This window comes from Xenia sp. Carnegie-2017, unplaced genomic scaffold (genome assembly GCF_021976095.1).
Source record: "Xenia sp. Carnegie-2017 unplaced genomic scaffold, XeniaSp_v1 HiC_scaffold_6, whole genome shotgun sequence".
Lineage (NCBI taxonomy): Eukaryota > Metazoa > Cnidaria > Anthozoa > Malacalcyonacea > Xeniidae > Xenia > Xenia sp. Carnegie-2017.
In genome coordinates, this window is record NW_025813526.1 from 18,089,403 (window position 1) to 18,104,626 (window position 15,224).

General features: G+C 32.2%; 1 long non-coding RNA gene and 1 other non-coding gene across 2 annotated transcripts; both read left to right on the plus strand.

The window, feature by feature from the left end:
- Positions 1–3,255: 3,255 nt before the first annotated feature.
- On the plus strand, positions 3,256–3,330 carry Trnaa-cgc. Its single transcript has one exon. It is a non-coding gene; the product is annotated as a tRNA-Ala (tRNA).
- Positions 3,331–13,271: 9,941 nt separating this feature from the next.
- On the plus strand, positions 13,272–14,957 carry LOC124457407. The gene is made up of 3 exons (XR_006952563.1): positions 13,272–13,341; positions 13,818–13,921; positions 14,622–14,957. It is a non-coding gene; the product is annotated as an uncharacterized LOC124457407 (long non-coding RNA).
- Positions 14,958–15,224: the final 267 nt, after the last annotated feature.

The following is a 15,224-nucleotide window of genomic DNA, read 5'->3' on the forward strand; positions in this document are numbered from 1 at the left end:
GGTTAATTTTTTGCACGAGTTAGGTATAAATTTGAAGACCTTGTTTACTCCTGCTTGACAAAATTTTCCTATACTAAATTCTAATTTAAATGTCACTATAATTAAAAACCAAAATTTTGCTACAGTCGTAGCTAAACACAAAATATAAGCTAATTGGCAAAGAAAATATTGTTAAAGAAACATTTAATGTATATCAAAGTGAAACCACAAAATTATATTTTTTTTTATGACAGCACAAATGTTCATCATGCTCTTTTGAATAAAACTGAAACCTTTCAAAGATAAGAACTGAATGTTGAAATGCGTGCAAACTCGTTTTATCAAATAAATATTTAGGTGGATAAATATGTATATGCAACAACATATTATTTATGCTTTCATATGTCATCCTAATTACCGATTTATAGGCTAAATTCCTTGCAGTTGCATTTTACGCTACAGCACTAAATGCTCGCACTATTATCCGCTGACGCATGTGTAACTGTGTAAAGTTTGAAATATCAGTAGCACGTTTGTGCTCTCGTACAGCTCTAGAGCAACGCGACAAAGTTGATTCCATTCGACTTTTAAGTTTGTTTATTTGCTATCAAACTCCAGCCTTCAGATCGCTGCAATAAAGCAATGATGTTCGTATTTGAAATCACTGTTTTGTAGGAATCCTATTCTTTCTCCTTCAACCAAGTGAATAGATAGAATTTACCGTGATTTTTAAGCATTGGAGACGTAACTATCTTCTGTTTACAGCAGCCATGTTTCTTTTCTCAACAAACAGCGCAGCAGTGCAATTTTCACAAAGTGAAAAAGACTTTTCAAATGTGAGAAAAATGCCCCCGAGCATTTTCTTTTATGCTTAAAATAAAGTTGCATGAAGTTAACATGATAGAGGTGTTGATATCTTTTCATATTTTTAAAAAAGTATTTTAAAGTTCTTCTCTCACAGCGGAAACCTTAGTGTCATCAAAATTTATTGATTAACGTAAAGTAAAAGACATTTTCTCACGTCATTATAATTACCGCGAGGTAAAACTGGTTCAGCTGTTGATATCTTTTAATTTCTTTTAGAAAAATATTTTAAAGCTCGTTTATCATAAATAAAACCATGCATAATTTACTTAAGAATGGAGCAAAATCAAACCGGTTTAAAATTCTGTCGGTGATAGTTTTATATATAGTAATTGTTGTAATAAAAACGATAAAGAAAATGACTTAGAGAAAGTCTAAGATTTTATCGTCTCTTTAAATACTTAAACTAAGTTCAAAGTGGAATGAAATAAAATGATCATAAATTTGTTAACTGAACAAACCTAATAATCGCTAAACTCAAGTCTAGCCATTGTATCTGTTGCAAGCAAACGAGCAGACAAGCGCATTACATTTGAGTATCTCTACTGATCTGACGTGGCGTAGCTAGTCTGCACATTTCTCCCACTAAGTAAATTTTGAAGGATTAACATTATTCATTTCTTCAGAATTAATACATTTCTTGCGGTCAGTAAACAAAAAATATTTCCATATTAAAACGTCGGTCTAGCTACGCTACTGCTAATAACATGTAACGATACTTACTGCTTTAATCCATTAACTTTCTTACGTATGTTTTACGAAACAAACTAATGAAGTAAAAATTTGATTAGTTCTTAGATTAAATAAATATACCCCTTCCACCTTGAGAGCAACGTCTGTATAGTGCTGTTGATGTTTTCCATTCACATTGATTTTTCAGCTGCAATCATCAAGCAAAGCACGAACAATGGAATTATATTTTCAAAACTATTTGTTTTTTTAACATATATGCTATTTTTAAAACTGATTTACTTGAAAAAAGGAAAAAAGAAAACACACAGGTATTTGTTGCACTTTAGGAATTTTTATGAACACCTAAGCTAACCAAACAAAAATGGTTGGCAAGATAAATGGCATTTATTTTACTGCTTTCAGTCTATGATAAATTCACTGTATTTATATTACCTATTGAACTACTGCATTGAAATTTTATTAATAGAAATTTGACATAATCGTAATTTTAACAAAAGACATTGTTTCCATTAAAGGAAACTGATGGAAATCAAAATAGATTATAAAAGAAAATGCAAAGAAAAACACTTTGATTATTCAAAAAGTAAACTCGAAAGAAGTAAAATCAACTTTGATTTCTTTAACTTCTTACAGCGCAAGGACAGTAACAGTATGAACAATGAAAGCTTGAAAAAGCCTAGTTCTGGTTTGAGTAGGAAAGAAATAGAAAAAAATACAGAAATCGTATTTACATAGCCATTAAGCTGAATTCGTAATTATTTAATTTTAGGGTGGCCTGAAGACGTTAAAAAATTACAAGATATTGACACCTGCATTAATTTTAATATGTAGCAAGAATGATTAATGACAAATGAAGGCAAAAAAAGCATTCAGCAACTTCAAAAAGTTTTGGAATAAACAAGTTAGAGCGCATTTTACTTATTAAAATCTTCAGAAATTGTCAATCGAACATTCAAATCTTTTTTGTTTGAAAGGTTTCCTTTTTTAGATTGTATTAAACAAAATATTTTTGTTGAAGGAAAACTTTTTGATATTTTGATCAAAAGAGACTTTCATTAAATAACAATTGAAAAAAAATTTATGAGATTCTTAATGATAAAAAGTTTTTTTGACGGCAGCCATGTTTCTTTTCTCAACAAACAGCGCACCAGTGCAATTTCTGCAAACTGGAAAAACCTTTACAAATGATTTCAACATGCGCCCGAGCATTTTCCTCTATGCGTAAATGTAGTTGCATGAAAAATAGCCTTTAGCAAATATGATAGAGGTATGAATGTTTTATGCAGTGCGGTGTTTGAAATTAATTGAAGATATGATTTTCGCACTTTGTTGGACAATTTAAGCAATCGTTTCAGGACCTGAAAAAATCCGGTGACTCAACGGGATTCGAATCCATAAAGACACTGCACGGCATAAACCATTCATACGACATTCCTTTCACGAGAAAACATGAGCCAAACAATATTGACCTGCTCACCACTGTGTGACTTCATAGCTCAGTTTGTCAGAGCACTGCACCGGCACCGCAGAGGTCATGGGTTCGAATCCTTTAAGTCACCTGATTTTTTCAGGTCCTGAGACGATTGCTTAAATTGTCCAACAAAGTGCGAAGATCATATCTTCATTTAATTTCAAACACCGCACTGCATAAAACATTCATACGACATTCCTTTCACGAGAAAACATCAGCCTAACAATATTGACCTGCTCACCACTGTGTGACTTCATAGCTCAGTTGGTCAGAGCACTGCACCCGCACCGCAGAGGTCATGGGTTCGAATCCCGTTGAGTCACCTGATTTTTTCAGGTCCTGAGACGATTGCTTAAATTGTCCAACAAAGTGCGAAGATCATATCTTCATTTAAATATGATAGAGGTGTTGATATCTTTTCATATTTTTAAAAAAGTATTTTAAAGTTCTTCTCTCACAGCGGAAACCTTTGCGTCATCAAAATTTATTGATTAACTAAAGTAAATGACATTTTTCACGTCATCATAACTACCGCGAGGTAAAACTGGTTCAGCTGTTGATGTCTTTAAAAATTTTTGAAAATTTTTTTAAAGTTCTTTTATCATAAATAAAACCATTACGTGTTTTACAACGTTCCCTATTATAAAGCCATTAAAACAGATTTCGAGCAACTGATTGTTATTTTATTATAAATTAGATTGTAAAGCTTTCGTATTAATAAAACTATACTTGATCCATATGCTTGCTGATTTTTTTGAAGCGTAGCTTTTATGCTTTCAAGAAAATGTTTTTAACATGTCTTTTTATGTAGTTTTCTTCAGGTGAAAGATTTTACGGTAAAGGAATTTGATTTACAAATCTGAAATCTTTTTATATTGACTCTGGCCATTTACATTTTGACTCTCGATCAAACCGGTTGTTTGGAGCGAAATCAAGTCAGTTCTAACTCGAGTCGGTGATAGTTTTATAAATAGTAGGTGTTTTAATAAAAACGAAAAATATAATGACTCAGAGTAGTCTAAAGTTTCACCGTCTCCTGAACTTCTCAATCTAAGTTCAAAGTGGAATAAAATAAAACGATGATAAATGTGTTAACTGAAATAAATGAAGCTTCCTTGAAATTTTAGAAGAGTTTGAAACGGAAACAGTAAACACCCGCGCAAAAAGCATAGTACAAAATTGAAATAGCGTGAAGTGCAAAAAAAGCCTGCTAAAGAAATATTGCTTTAATGAAGATTTGTATGATCTTGTGCAAGTCCCATGTAATCCATCAAGAAATTCCAAATTTTCTCCTGGGTTTTGAATTCGTTCTTTTTTCAAGAAAACAGAGACTTACTTACTCTTGACACTCGACATGTAAAGATAACTTTTGACCCTTATCCTTATATTTCATTCATCCCGTCACCTTTTAGACAAGTTCACGCATTTGTGCAAGCAGCATAATCTTATGCCATTTTTTCAACAGGCACATGTTCATTAGAAACTATCTTTTTGAAAGAATAATACGTGTGAAAAGAAGTGATAATCAAAACGTTTTTAATGAAAACTCCACAAAACGCTTATGTGCAGACTTTGCACAAGCATCATTTAATACATAAATGTGCATTTTAAGACATTCCAAAAGACATTCGTAAGCAGCCTAATAAAAGATACCTTACTTGTATTAAAATTCGCGCAGTACTAGAATTCGCGCAGCGCTGAGTGCGCGAATTTTAGTATTGCGCGAAATATAATCCGCGCGAACAGCTTTGGAGTGTAATATGAGACATTCATTGTTGGTTATGCAAATCAGTTGTTTTATTAACGCATATAGATATTGACATATGTTTTTAGTTGTCCTGGTAACATTAAAAATCAAAAATGTCTTTATTTTCATCCTGTACAATTTCAGTCGGGATATTCTCAGGTTCTACGTAGTATTCCGTCACGAATGCCTGCATTTTGCTGTATATCTTAAAACTTGCATTGTTCTACATGACTGTTAGGGTAATAGGAATCTCCAAGCCTCCTTGTGGTAATGGGGATAGACGAAATTTGATGTCACACACACATGCTTCTATATTGCCCCCATATTCAAAAAAGAACTTGCAAAATCAGGAAATCTGTGGAGGCCGACCACTGACAATGGTTCAATCTTGCCTCTGATTTTGGTAAACAGACCAATAGCATATGTGTCGAATAAGTTTCCTGATTCTGGTTTTATTATTAACTGCTGGTTGATTCTTGGAGCCCAGATTTTTCTGTATTCATGACAACCTCGTGATGCGCAAGCCAGAGAAAACGATGTCCCCTCGCGGCTCAGTTCACTGAATTAGAATCATCCGTTCCTGAATCGTGGGTTTCCTGAAGCAAGCAATCAGATGCGTAATTTTCTTTCACGTCGCACGCTTCACATAAAGCAACACCCGAACCACTTTTCCATCCAGGATAGTTTTCAGATGAAGGGATTGAACACTTGATTCCTCGGTTACAAACAAATGATTTGCACTTTAGACAAGTGTATTTTGTCAAATCATTGCACACGATGCAAATGCTTTCCATTTCTCCAACACAATAGTCAATGATGAGTCACGTTTCTTTAGGTGTTAGATACAATGTTCTATTATTATTTTACTGACTGATTTTACTTCCTTATTAACTAATTGCCGAATACGTCAAACGTTTCCGCAACACTTATTCTGCCGTTCAAGTATTGCCAACAGAAAACATTGTGCGGGAAATCAACGCACATGGCTCTGTTAAAATATTTCAAAAAGGTTTCCCAAGACGATATTTCGGTCGCGTCGTCTGACAGCAAATTAAATGCTGCCGAAGAAAATGCAGCAAAACAGCAATTATTTCTTGACGCTCCAGCCCAAAGAAAAGGAGGGGCAAATATGGAGTATATGATGCTTTTCAAAGAGCAGAAATTGCAAAATGGGGAATTGTGCATGGAATAAGACCACAACGAAAAGAGGATCCATTTGAACTGTAGCTAAACTTTTGTTTGACTTATAGAGTATATTGTTAGGCAATATCATTTATTACATTTTTCACTTCTTGTTGGGATAGTGAACTCACGCTTTATTTAGAAGCCATTTTTGACGCCACCCAATCGCTTTTTTGATGAATATTGAGGTATTTCTTAATAAAGAAAGCTCAATATAAATGCGTTAATTATTAATAGTTCTTTTGAACAAACCAAAAAGAACGAGCACATAAAACTACTTGCGCGAATTTAAAGCTGCGCGAATAATTTTCAACAAAGTGCGCGAAATTAAATCGCGCGAATTTAAAGCTGAGCGAAAATGAGTACGACTCGAATTTTAATACAAGTAAGGTATCAATTTTTTACAGGTAAGGTTCTTTTCGTCAAACATATATCCTCATAGACGCAAAATTTTAGATATTGATGGATTATGCACTCTTAAATATGGGCCAGAAGAATTTGCAATTAAATTATCTACAACAAAACAAAATATAAACTGTCACTGGACATACTTTCTTTATATTCTCCTCCTCTGTTCTGTAAAATCTGGCAAAATTGTAAAAGTAAATAATTGCAACCTCCACTTATCGTTTTTTTTATTTTTCTTTGCCGTTTAGTGTCAAGCGCGTAAGCTACAAACTTTTCTTCAGTAATATATCCGTTAGGTCAGGGGCGGATCTAGAGTATGTCAAATCCTTCGCGCAACTGATGTTTGAAATTCAAAAATTACCTATTCATATTAATTGAAAATTCATTAATAATTCTTACTTTATTATCGCATTTACTTCGTTATAAAAATCCAGCTTTATTTATTATTGAAAACTAATTACTAAACCAATGAACATCTCGCTGGTAACGAGATCAGTTGAATTTTAATTGACCTGGAATAACCGACTGATAAGCGGGGTGACTGGTTCAACTGATAAAGGAGTCTATGAACGCCAAAAACGCTTATTTTATTGGTCAATGGCCATATCAGCGGACAGTCTGGAATGGTCTCGAGCGATAAGAGGGGCGGCCGGATATATAAGGGAGTCCAATTGCTATCTTACAATTGGTTCATTTCAATTTTTGTTTTATTGTGATTGGTTTGACGGATTTCGACTGATAGCCAACTGAACTAACATAGTCAAGCTCACTGTCCGAATTGAGTGTTTGATCATTTCATAGTAATTTTTATAAGCATGATAGAAACTAAACTACAATCAGATAGAATTTATAGAAATCTTTTACAAATTCATATATTGACATTAATGCTTCTGTCGAAACTGTGAATTTTTTCAAGAGGGGAAAAAATTTATGGATAAATTGTAAATGCTTGGCAAAGACGATCTCGCGGGCGACATTTCAGTCATTGATGTTCAAAGGAAAGCCAACATTGTTTTGAGTTTTATCAGCAGAAATTTACATCCAAAATCGTAAGTAAAGGACAAGTGAAGTGTATGCATGAATGTAATATATCAAAGTAAATTTATGCGAGTGTGTGATGCGATTTATGTCAATATGGCGTATTGTAAGCAGATTGATGCTTGTAAAGTTGTTGTTGCCGAAGGACATTTAGCTATAATTTCTTTAGTGCTTGGGGAATCGTGGCCATTATATGGCAGCGAAATCCTACATTCCTGCAAATATATTTCAATGGACAAAAAATCTGTAGCCATAAGGCGCCATACCCTTACGAAAATTATCAATAGCATCTTATTAGAATTCCAATAGGAATATAAGATTCCTGTAGGAAATCCTATAGGAAGACGGAGTGAATTCATTTTTATTCCGATTCCGATAGGAAATATATTAAGAATATGGCGGCAATTTTAAAGCCTATAGGAATATTTAAATTCCTGTAGGAAATCCTATAGGAAGGGAGAGTGAATTCATTTTTATTCCGATTCCGATAGGAAATATATTAAGAAAATGGCGACAATTTACAAGGTAATCCAAAGAACTACACGTATGTGTTAATGGACATGATTTGGTCCAGAGATGAGTTGGCAACACATTCCCTAACAGGAAAAACAATGCTCACAAAGATAAACACTAAAGCGATCATTGGTTGCTGCACTGTGTGGTAAATAAAGCTTTCAACCTTTATTCTATCATTTTAAGATGTCTAATACAGTTTGTTAATACGGTCAGCCGTGAGGATTTTTTTGTGGGATGGCTTTATGCAAATTGGAAATCAATATAGAAATTAATACAGGTCCTCCAGAAAACTACTACATTTAATAAAATATTTGATGTAGTTAAAAGGAAATTTGAGATGAATTGCAGCATGCTTTAAGACATATACCAAATAACCAATAAAAACTATATGAAACTTTAAATTGTTTCATAGTGTAGTCAAGAAATTAGAGACTATGTACATGATATTACCCGACAGTTTCAAAACAACAAAAAACTAAGTTTGGGGGCGGAAAAGATGAACGCGTCTGCTTACAGAGTTGACAGCTCAATAAAGGTCGCTAAAGTAGTAACTAGATTTAGAAATCCCCAGGTACCAAGTAGCTACCACATGAGCGGTGAAAACAGTGCTATACGGTCCCAGTCAGTAGCTATAATTTTAATTTGACTTTCCACCAGGTATACTCTATGATTTCTAATTTTTTAAAGCAGATTTCTGTCCATTTTAGATGTGGTTGTAAAAAAATTTCGCTTACCCGACAAAAAAATGGTGAAAGATTCATAAGGGTGTAAAAAATTCAAAATAAGTGACAACGTACCAGATAACTGATTCTTTTTATAATTTTATTTTTGATGTTTTTTCTAGTTATACATACATAAACGTTATTTGTATTATTGGTAATTTTTGCAATTTTATTAACGTATACAAGTTTTGAAATTTTTTAAGTTCTATTAAACTATTTGTGTTTTCTGTATTATATTTAACGGGCAGCTACAGTAATGTGTCTGTTTTTTATGACTTGTCAATCCTATGATCCTGTAACAATTTATAGTCTTTTAGAGAGTCTTATCGAAATTTGTGGGGCAAATTTATGTCATATAAGATCATGTAGAATTCTCTATGTATGTTTTAAGAACTCCTGAGAGTCCTAGATTATGTAGCAATTCACGTGAGATTTTATAAAATCCGATTAGATTCCGTTGTAATCTGTAAGCATACTTTAGCCTCTTTACAAATTCTTTTAAGAGTTTTGTGGAATTTTCGTAGGAGATATGGTAGGAGTTCATATAGGTATTCTTGCATGATGTCTTATGGCAGTTGTTGTAGGAATTTGTATAGGAATGCTTTTAGGAGTTCTAATAGGATTCCTTTGTAAGAATTCTTATAGAAATTCTTGTAGGAATTCTTATATAAATTCCTATAGGTTCCTACAGCATTCTATACGTTGTTCCTATAGGCTCATGAGCCAATTTCCAATAGGATCCTATAGGAAGTTTTAATAGGAATTCGGAGATCTGGTAGGAATTCTTATAGCAAAATTTGATAGGAAAACTTGTAGGAGTTCCAATAGGGTTCTTTTGTAAGAATTCTTATAAGAATTCATATAAATTCCTATAGGTTCTTACAGCATCCTATTGATTATTCCTATAGGCTCAAGGGCCAATTTCCAATAGGATCCTGTAGAAAGTTTTAATAGGAACTCCTATTGATAATTTTCGTCAGGGATACTATTATTTACTTTATCATACACAAATGTTTAGGGCTTTTCAGTTTATGATCATTGATCATTCAATCATTGGACAGTAATGAAGCTTTTTATTTTGACAATTTGACTGGAATGGTATTAAACCTGAGTATTTCACATACATGAAATGTTGTCCCATGTCACATATTGTCCCCTTTTCTAACTGAACACCTCATGTAGAGATGTAAAGGTGTTTTAATCTACGGCTCATACCAGATTGTTTGCAATAAGTTTCAAAGGGCTATTGATGTATGAAAAGCATTTTCTATAAAGTAAAAATGTCTTCCTATGTATGCAGATAAACCTTGAAATTTGGCAAAACAGCAAAGTATTTTTCATGATCACTAGGTAAATTTTCTGATGTTCATTATTAATTCTAAACTAAATTATTTCAGATTTACATTTAAACGAGCTTTGATCATATGAAAAGATATTTATCATAACCAGTAAGCATCACTTATGAATCAATTTTAACATTCAAGTAATTATATAATTAAAGATATGTTGGTTACATTTTGTTTGTATTTGCAAATACAATGCTACTAGTGATTGCTACACAGCACACCTTGCAGAAGATAATAGTCAAATGAAATGCCTTATTAACTTTTGTGGCAGTAAGCTGTCCTTAACTGCAAATTTTCACTCGGATAATTTTTGCTTAATCTTTGGCAGAAAAAATTTTTAAGTTTTTCCTCAAAAGGTGAATTTGCTGGCACTGATGTGGAGATGGGTAAAGGGATACAATAAATTTGCATGGTTTGAAGTCTGCGCTTTTCTATATCTATGAACTGTCAATTGTAGTACCAAATTTCTAACTTAACTCATTACATCATTTACTCTTTACTCATTATTGTATCTTGTCAATTGCATGATTTTATCACCTGACTTTTTTTTCCCAGCACAAGACCTTCATGCAAAAGATATATTAATGAATAAAAGATATTTTCTTACACATCTTAATGTAATATATTTATATGCAAATGTATTAGCTAGATACTCGTGTTGTAAATTTTTTATCTTTTTAAAGTTGTTGAAATTTGAGCATAGAGCTGTAAAAGACGATTCGCTGTGTAAAGTAATGTATCGTGTCGATAGCATGATTTTATCATCTGACTTTTTTTCCCAGCACAAGACTTTCATGGAAAATTTGATTCCGGAATGAAAAGCTATATTAATTATAAATCTATTCGGGAGCAATTTATTTTCTTCAAGTCTTCAACTGTGTATATTTACTGAACTAGTCAACTGATTGATGTAAGCAACTGATATTATTATTAATGATTCTATATTGACTTCATAAATTATCTTATTATATTATCTTCTTAAAGTTGTTGTATTGGTGTGTTTACAAACAATTACGGTATGTACCAGGGGAAGTGACGGATGTTTTGAAAGGTTGGTTAAGCAAATTACTAGAATTGTTAGTGGAATCACTCTGACTATTGTCAGCAATACCTCTTACGCTTAAATTTTAACCTTTCAAATTCTTTTGTGAAATTTCTACGTGACCAAACTCAGATTGACTGCTTCTACAACAGGTTGATTCACACAATTCTGTCGATTGCTTGTTTTCTTCTTGAATAAGTGCATTACTTGAGAGAAAGCTTGTTAACTTTTTCTGAACCTTTTTCCTCTTGGCTAGTGGTTGATTCTTATTTTCAGTTTCCATTTTTGTTCATCCCAATTTTTGGAAATTGATTAATTATTATCTCAACTGAGAGAACGTCATATGTTTTTTATGGATTTCTACTTCTATTTAATATAGCTTTACCAACAAGTACAATTATAAAATCGCAAAATAATACTAGTTATAACATTTTTTCGTTTCTATTTAGTTAAATTTCGATACGACATAATGAGGACAAATTATACTTTTATAGTTTATACCAGTAGGTTACACGAAAAATATCGAACGAAAAATTAATAAATTCAATTCATGTAGTTACAATCCCAGAATTTATAGAATATGAAAAAATAGTTATATTAAAAAAGTTTGACTCACCTTTAAGGCTTGATTTCAATTGTACATTTCATTTCATGTATACATTACTAATGCTTCTTTTATTTAGATTTTACAAATCCTTTCTACAATTTCGCATTTCAGTTATAAGGACGATTTTATGCTGACAATTAGAAAGTTATGATTGCAACAAAATTAAAGCATTTTGAGCATTTAAAAAAATCCATTAAATATGAAGTCAATGCCATTATTTCAGAAGCCTTTATACATGTTAGATGTAAAGAATGATAGAAATATTATCTTCCTAAAACCTGAAAAATCGATGGTGTTGTTTTGCTTTATAAGGCTAATTTCAACAGCAAGAACTTTCGTGTTAGTCTAAAAATATTGTGAGATAAAAGATAAAATGTCACTTAATAAATTTTATAAGACAAGATTGCCTATGGCTATTTTGAAAACCATCCATTGGGGTTTTGTCTTTGTAATGACAATTCAGTCATTATAAAACTTAAGCTTGTTTCGACGTTTCCCTTTTTTTACGTAAAGGAAATTTGATATCGATTTTCATGTGCTCCAGTCCCTCTTGAAACTGTTGCATTAATCTATTGATCTCAGTCAGGAATCATTTATGTATATATAAATATTTATTAAATATTTGATTCATCCAAAAATGTCGGAAAGATTATTTTTTTATATTCTGCACCCCTGAAATAGCACTCTAGTTATTATCAATACAACTCTGTCAATTATGAAAGAAATTTGTCATGAGTTTATGCCGTTATGCAATCGCCTCACGAAAATTTGCCTTTTTTCTCTGTTTTAAAATGGCTCCTTATCTTTGAGGTATTTTGAAACAACTGTTAAAACAGCTAAATACTTTGCTGAAAACATTGCTATTTTCAGATTATGAAGCACCATTTTGTTCATTTCAAACTCTCACCAGATTTGGGCTTCATTAATGCAGGTAAAAGTAAATCATCGGTTATATTGAATTGTCATTTGAAAGTATAGCAGGCATGCCTTTATAATGCCTCCATCATGACTACGTTTTGTGTGAAGAAGGCAACTCATACAACTATATCTACTTACAGCTGCGTGTCCTTAGTTCCATGCGCCTGGTTATTTTAAGCTAATACTTAGTACTTACTACAAATTATGTCAATATTTAGATTTTTCACCACAACAAAGTTTCTGTCAGGTTAATATATTAATGAATAAAAGATATTTTCTTACACATCTTAATGTAATATATGCATATAAAAAGATATTAGCTAGATACTCGTGTTGTAAATTTTTTATCTTTTTAAAGTTGTTGCAATTTGAGCATAGAGCTGTAAAAGACGATTCGTTTTGAAAAATAATGCATCTTGTCAATAGGATGATTTCATCAGCTGACTTTTTTTTCCCAGCACAAGACTCTCATGCAAAATAAATATTAATTAATTAAAGATACTTTCTTACACATCTTAATGTAATATATGTATATGCAAATATATTAGCTAGATACTCGTGTTGCAACTTTTTTATCTTTTAAAGTTGTTGAAATTTGAGCATAGAGCTGTAAAGACGATTCGTTGTGAAAAATAATGTATCGTGTCAATAGCATGATTTTATCACCTGACTTTTATTCCCAGCACAAGACTTTCATGGAAATTTGATCCCAGAATGAAAAGCTATATTAATTATAAATCTATTCGGGAGCAATTTATTTTCTTCAAGTCTTCAAATTTGTACATTTACTGAATAGTCAGTGATTGAGGTAAGCAACTGATAATATTATTAATGATTCTATATTACTTTTGCCTTAAAGGAATCCATCACTGTGTGCTACAATATTTTGTCAAAAAATTTGTCACGATTCATACATGTAGTTAAGATAGGTTGCGTCTTGCTGTCGACAAAATATTCTTTTACATAGCATACGCAAATATAATGTTAAACTTAAGTAAGAAGAGTTGACTAAATTGGACTGGATGCTTGCATATATGTAATTAATATATATAACTATTTCTGTGATCAGGTAGCAATAAATCAAATTAAGATTGTTTGTAATGTTTGTTAAGAACGGGCTGACGTTTGACATTTTAATGCTTTACGTAGTATTTGTGCTTTCATTTAATATTTTATATAAGTGGCTCAATGTAATCATTAAGGTCAGTTTAGTAAAAATCATTTTTCAGAATGTTGTGCATTGATATTTCTTTTCTATTAACTTTATTCACCTCTTTTTTTCAGAAAATACAAAATGAATATTTTGACCTACATCATGATATTGTTGGCTTTTGCTAGTTGTTAAAACACCTCGCTTGTAGATATGTTACAAGAAGCCGAAAAACCAGGTATATTTAATTTCAAGAAGGGAATGAGGAATGAAGTTATAATCTAAGTTGTAAATGTTGCGAGTTATTTATGCCTTCATGCATGTTATTAACGGAACGTACGTCTTCAGAGCTTGTTGATGTTTTTTTACCTCGTCGTAACAATGACAACTGTTTTCTGATTGTTGCTTGAGTGTGTTTACCTAGAAATTGCAATGTAACCTTCAAAGTTACTTTGTACTCTTGAAAAATTACGTCTTAAATAAAATTAACCAACGCATTTAGCACGCAAGATTACATGCTCTGCGCATTAGTAAAACCGACTAAATTATATTTTCAAAAGAAATAGCTTTAGCATTTGTTTGGTTAAAAACACTTAAGCACGACTAGTTCCTCAACTTGTAAAGACTTAGTGCATAAAACACAGTTGTTTGAGGATTATTGGTCAAAATTTATATACCACTAAAATTTTCATGCAATGAAAAAATGACCAATGCAGTTTTATTTTTTGACGCACCAAGGGCTTTCTATGAGAACACCTTTATCCAAATTTTACTATTCCATTTGCAATGCGTAGAACAAAGCCTGTTTTTAGAGAAATATGGCCTGGCCTGTCGCATTTATAGAAGATGTAAAAAATTAAGTTCATCTATTATCATTTTATTTTTGCAAGAGGCACGTCTATTAAAATCAGAACGATACAAGTTATATCTTTTTTTAGTTAAAATGTTCAGGACTTGCTATTGCAAAGATGTACCTGTCCCTGGAGTTCAGCGCCATGGAGGCTGTTTACGTGGCGAGAGATATTGCAAAAGAACGTATCATAATACTGTTTTTTGCTGCGTCAAAAGACCATGGTTGCACTAAGAAATAATTACAGCATCAAATGAAACTAAATTTGATATTTAATTTGCTTATTGTTTGTTTGTTAAATCATATAATAATATCTTTCGTATTCTAAGATCATATTTTGACTGCGCTAGTTTGCCTTGAAATGTGACTCTTAGCTGATATGACATGTGTTGACATAAATACAAACACTGCTGGAGACTTCTTTCTTTATGGCGTACAATTCTTGAGGCATATATTTTGGTGAAAAGGTGGCTGGAAGTCATATCACGTGAGTTCAGCTTCAAATAAGCGTGATTAGAAACAAAGCGGACCAAGCTATTATCTTACAGATAGGGAAATTACAGGATTTTTTCCAATTCACAGCCATTTTTGTATTATTACTAAAGGAAATTGAAGCAAATGGCGAAGGTTTATGCTCGAATTCATTCTGCCTAAGTGAAAAGAAACTACAATGTCTTTCGTAAAAAAGCAC